Source organism: Silene latifolia, chromosome Y, assembly GCF_048544455.1.
Source record: "Silene latifolia isolate original U9 population chromosome Y, ASM4854445v1, whole genome shotgun sequence".
Lineage (NCBI taxonomy): Eukaryota > Viridiplantae > Streptophyta > Magnoliopsida > Caryophyllales > Caryophyllaceae > Silene > Silene latifolia.
Genome location: NC_133538.1, coordinates 481,580,190 through 481,586,457, shown reverse-complemented (window position 1 = coordinate 481,586,457; position 6,268 = coordinate 481,580,190). Strand labels below are relative to the sequence as shown.

At 40.8% G+C, this 6,268-nt stretch overlaps 1 non-coding gene across 1 annotated transcript; it reads left to right on the top strand.

Annotated features, from left to right (window-relative positions):
* Positions 1–1,523: 1,523 nt before the first annotated feature.
* On the top strand, positions 1,524–1,630 carry LOC141636392 (small nucleolar RNA R71). Its single transcript, XR_012541008.1, has one exon. It is a non-coding gene; the product is annotated as a small nucleolar RNA R71 (small nucleolar RNA).
* The last annotated feature ends 4,638 nt before the right edge of the window (positions 1,631–6,268 follow it).

Sequence of the window (6,268 nt, the reverse complement as noted above, 5' to 3'; positions counted from 1 at the left end):
GACTGAAAAGCTACCTGGGTCTTCTAGCTTATGATGTGCAGTATGGGTCAAATAGGAACATGACTCCTCAGTTAGTGCGACAGATTGCACAGTTTTAAGTGACTTCTTTTTAGACAAAGTTGCTTCATAAATTTCATGTAAGCAGGCACTTGATTAACTAATTCAAGAAAAGAAACTTGTACGTTTAAGCTACGAATAACATTTTCAAATTTGTTAAACGATACCTGTTCCTTTGTCGGCACCAATCTCTCCGGATAGGGGGCTGTAAGAAGTAACTTAGCCCTCTCCTCTAGGTCTCTCATGCCGGCATCGGTGGATTTAGGTTGAAAATCCACTACCTTCTCCTTGTTGTAGCTTAACCCTTCTTCAGACCGTCTCAAAATTGAACCATTAATCGTCATCGGGTCATACTTTGGAACTGGGACTGACCCATCAACATTTGGGTCTTGCCTCAATATTTTCGGAGTAGTCGTACCCCGAAACAAGTGGTCCCTCAAGTTATTTGGCATTGGAGGACGAAAAGACTCACCATCAGCAGCGTAGTTAGTCGATCGACCATGCATGTCAGTCGATCGACTAACTTCTACAGGAACAGTAGCTGTGACACTTCGCGGACTGGTCGATCGACTGGGTATGTCAGTCGATCGACTGACATACCTACTGATCGTCTTTTTCTTGCCATTATTCGTTACAGTCTTCTTCTTACTTGGTTCCGCCTCATCTTTTTCAGTGACATCCTCGACCATAGCGGGCCCCTCAAGGGTGGACTCACTCCTCAAAGTAATAGCATTAAGGGTCTCATTTTGATCCGTTTGCGACGGTAGATGCCCCGGAGCTCGAGTTGCACTCTTGCTAGCCAATTGAGCGATTTGGCTCTCCAACATTTTCATCCCGGCCTCTCTAGCTTGAGACTCTTTCAGCAACAAATTTTTCAACTCGGCAAATTCGGAACCTTGGGACTTTATTCTTTCTTTATGGAACATACGGAGGCTTTTGATATGGCTCGCTGCGCTTATGAGGGGGCACATAATTCGATCTTTCTTCATGGAGGTGGAGTTGGATTTAGAACATTTTGGCTACTCCACCTCAAATTCGGATGGACATTCGGCTCAAAATCGGTGTTTGTCTGCCTATAATGTTGAAAAGCAACACAAGCCTCATAGGGAATGCTGCAGTTGTCTGAAACATGTCCTTCTCCTCCACATCTCTTGCAGACGAAAGGACCGTCTGAAGCAGCATTCACATGATAGATCCCTCCTTTTGAAGCTCCTCCCAACTCGTACTTATCAAATCTCGCCGTAAGAGCCTCTAATGCAGCTACAGAAGGGGATTCAGCACTTCTCCTTTGATTTCCCCTGGAATTCCCATACTCACCTTTATGGGTGGCCAAATCATCAATAATTTTCCACCCCTTAGTTTCTCCAACATTCTCCTGGAATCTACCATTAGCTGCTGCATCCGGGATAGCCCTCTGATCTTCATAAAGCCCATTATAAAATTGATTGCATAGGCTCCATTTCTCGAACCCATGGTGCGGAATAGTTCGCACCAACTTCTTGAAACGGACCCATGCCTCATGAAAATTCTCATCAGGACCTTGTTTAAAGCTCGTGATCTGAGCTCTAATGGCATTTGTCTTCGAGGCAGAGAAATATTTCTTATAGAATGCTAGGGCCAGCGACTTCCAATCAGTGATCCCGTTAGCAGCTCGATCCAGGTCCCGGTACCACTCCCTTGCAGCATCACGAAGAGAGAATATGAACATAGTTTCCTTCACCTGGTCCTGGGTCACACCGGTTAGTGGGGGTATGGAACAGCAATAATCAATGAATGTCTCCATATATTTGGCTGCATCTTCATTTGCAGCTCCCCCGAATTGGTTCCTCTCAACCAAGTTGATATAGGACGGTTTCGGCTCGAATTTCCTATCCGTCCCTGGTAATGCGAATCCCTTATAGAGATTCTCAGCTGTCGGCTCAGAGTGACTGGCTATACTCACTTCTTCAGCCATGTTTGGAGATGTGACGGTCTCAGCTGAGGAAGTAGAAATAGGTGACGAAGGTGGATCCTCCTCGAATAACTCGTTCTCGTAGTAACTAGACAGAGTACTCAACTCTTCCTCTGTCGGCAATACTCTAGATGATCGTCTAAACTCACGCAAAGTCTTCTCAATCTCGGGATTGAACGGTAGTAATTCACCACCCTGTGACCTGCGCATAAGAAGAAACTACAAGTAGAATATGAGAATAGTTTAAGGAACAGATGTCCCTTAAACTAAGAGAAAGACTAAAATAGAAACAACTAAAAATTTTAAACAATTGCCTCCCCGGCAAAGGCGCCAAAATTTGATGTCTGTCGTTGTATGCATCAAAAATAATATTTATAGTCCAAACTACTACTATAACTAGTGGCAGTCAGGGTCGAACCACAGAGAGGCGATGCAATTAATAGTTGTTTTATTTAAGTCTAAAGTAACAAATGTGAGGGGGATTTGATTTGAGTTGATCTATAACTAAGGCAATAAATGCAAAGTAAACTAAACTAAAAGATGAAATCAAATATTAAAAGGGTGCTAAGATGGTCGGTTCACTATAGTTTCGGCGGCAGTATACAGGTAGGTCTAAAACAAACACGTGAGACGGGAAAATAAGAACTCCTCTCGGTCCATTCTCAACAGGTAGCATCTTTCGATCTCGCTACAGGTCCTTAATATCACTAATGCTAACTTTCGTCCTCAAAAGTGATTTAAAAGGCTAAATTAACTTATCTTTCGATCTCATTAATCTAGTCGTCTTAATTAGGTAGGCTATCTCCCTTCCCGATCTTTCGATCTTTATTGGGTCGGTCAATTCCTAAACATTCAACTAGTCGCGTACACTCGATTCGTCAAATATGGAAATTAAATTAATTAAAACGAAGCGTATCTCACGTGTCCAGTCGATCGACCAGGGAACCTAGTCGATCGACCATGGCGCGTTCTAGGTCTCCCTATTCTAATGCCGCCTATACTACAGAGTCCCTACATCCTAGCACAGGGTATTTAGCTACTCATGTTGGAAATAATAACAACGATAAAATTGACTAATAAAACAGACGAATTCATGATTAAAATAGCTAAATAAACGAGTAACATAAAACAATAATTGGCTTTAGGGAAACAATTCTAACAATTTCTATTCTATGAACGAACAAAGTAATGAAACTGAACTAAAGAACAGAAAAAATACCGAATGGAAGTAAGGAGAATCGGAAAGCACGAACGAAAAGTAAATTGTACTTGAATGAATGTAAACTTGAATGCAAACCCTATTATTTCCCTAAAGTTTTCTATGATAAAAATCTGATAAAAACTTGATGATAACAGGTTACGTTATATAGGAATATAACGTAACACTTATTCCTAAACCTAATATACAATGGGCTTTGGAATTCTCGTTCTATTTCTTTAATTTGCGCGTCAGCTCGTATGATGGTCGATCGACCATGCAAGGCAGTCGATCGACTGGCCTGCACTGAACAGTAGCTTCTGTAAGTCGTGCTCTGGTCGATCGACTATGGAGGTCAGTCGATCGACTGGAGTAGCTGGTACTAGGCTTCTAAATTCTTCATAAAGTTATCTTTCAGGCCTCGATATGCGCACCAAGTTCATTTCTCGAGTCTCTACTCCATGTCAAATGCAATGTTGGATACTCGGGGACGGATTTAGCTTGATTTCCGCTGGATTCTTCACATTTCTGCAATAATGTACAAAAACACGAAAGTAGACGGAAATAGGGAGAATAGTAGCATAAACTACGTAAATGAGCTCTGAAATGCGTGTAAAATGGGGTGTAAAACATCATATAAATGACACGCATCACAACGCTACACCCGGCATAGTCCGCATCTGAATAACCTTGTTCCTTTTGAATTGATTGAGTTCTTCTTGCATGGCAATTAACCAGTCTACATCAGTCAAAGCGACTGTCACATTGGCGGGTTCAATTTGAGAAAGAAAGGCATTGTGGGCACAATACTCATCAAGATGAGCAAGATTGTTGAGAGATGATCTTGTTCGAATTCCAGAGTTAATATCACTTGTGAGGTTTGAGAGAGGATGAGAGGTTTGATATTTCCACTTCTTTGGAACGATGGTTTCTTGTTACCCCTCAGTAGTGTCAGTCTCAATGACTGATTCCTTCTATGTGGAATGGTCATCATCAACATTGCCATGAGTTGCTTCATTTATGGAAGTGGAGGCAACAGTCGTTGGGTCTGTTGCGTTCTGAGAGGAAGTAGTGGCAGAGATACCACGTGTTCCCCCTGAAATGTTGCTTTCCTTTGGAGGTGACAGTGCCTGAGACTGTTGTTGATCAACGTCATTTTTCATTGCTTCATCCTCCTCAAACACAAAGTCCTTTTGAACAAGACCTATTTCGAACTCATCATCGTCATCGTCTTCTTCCACATTTTGTACCTGTCCAAGCATACTAGATTCATCAAAAATGACATGGACACTTTCTTCAATTAACATGGTTTGTTTATTGTAGACTTTATAAGCCTTTCTATGGTCGGAGTAGCCAATAAACACCTCTTCATCACTACGTGGATCAAACTTACCCAAGTTATTTTTACCATTGTTGTGAACAAAGCATTTTCTCCCAAAGCATCTAAAATATGAAATGTTGGGCTTTCTTCCACGTAGTAATTCGTAGGGAGTTTTATTGATTATACTCCTTATCATGACACGATTATGAATATAACAAGCGGTGTTTACCGCTTCGGCCCAAAAGTTCTTAGGCAACTTACTACACAATAACATGGTTCTAGCCATACTTTCAAGGGTCATATTCATCCTTTCAACCACTCCATTTTGTTGTGGGGTTCTAGGAGCCGAGAAATTATGGTCTACACCATTGTCATCACAATAAGCACCAAATGATGAGTTTTCAAATTCGGTTCCATGATCGGTTCTTATTGAAATAAGTTTTAAATTGAGTTTGTTTTGAATATTTCTTAACCAAATTAGAAACTCATCAAATGCCTTATTCTTATAGCCTAAGAAGAGTGCCCAAACGAACCTAGAATAATCATCAACAATGACACACACATAACGACTACCACCTCTACCCCTAGTCCTCATTGGTTCACATAAGTCGATATGTAAAAGTTGCAATGGTCGAAGTGTGCTCACAATTCTTTTAGGTTTAAAGGAACTTCTAACATGTTTACCTCTAGCACATTCATCATATACTTTGTCAAAGTCAAATTTTATGTTAGGAAAACCTTCAACCAAGTCAAGATTTCTAAGGGTGTTAAGAGTTTTAGCACTAACATGTCCAAACCTTTTATGCCACAACCAAGGATCACTATTCATTAAACTCATGCAAGACATGGTATGACCGGATAAAGTGTTCAAGTTGGTCAAGTACACATCTTTTACACGTCTACCTTCGAGAATTAATTCATGAGTAGTGACATCAAATATTCGACACAAATTAGCACTAAATTCGACAATATTACCCTTATCACATAGTTGAGAAATGTTAAGGAGATTATGCTTCAAACCTTTGACAAGCCGCACGTTGTCGACACAAAGATATGGTGACTTACCGATATTTCCAATGCCAATTACTTCACCCTTTTTGTTGTCACCAAACCTTTTCGTGCCACCATTATACGCCTTTAGTGAGAGGAATTGGCTTCTATCACCCGTCATATAACGAGAGCATCCACTATCCAAGTACCAATTGCGGCCGCCTCTCACCAACCCCTACACAAGATTAGACTTTGAGTTTAGGAACCCAAACAAACTTGGGTCCCCTTTTGTGATCAACATATCTTACGGTGTCCTTCCTAATCCACATTTGTTTTACAACTTTAATGTTCTTGTTTATGTCATTGAATCTTTTCTTGCAAGCATTAAGGACATGACCATTCTTACCACAATAGTTGCAAATAATATATTCGGGAAGACCAACGTATTTTCTTCTCCTAAAGTCGGTCTTAGGCTTCTGGATGTGACAGTCTGTCTGACTGTTCCATTTAAAGCCCAAGCCGGCAACCTTGTCATGTCTCTTGGATTGACTAGTGAGGAAGTTTAACACGGTTTGACTTCCTTCTCATTTTTCAGTAACATTTTTGGCATTCACAAGTTCTTAAGTCAATTCATTGACTTTGGTGAGAAGATGCATGTTCTTTTCCTTTTCTCTTTTAAGTTCATCATTCTTCTCAACTTCTATTGACGACCGTTTTTCAACTATGAAGTCGTGAGTGTGAAAATTGAGTT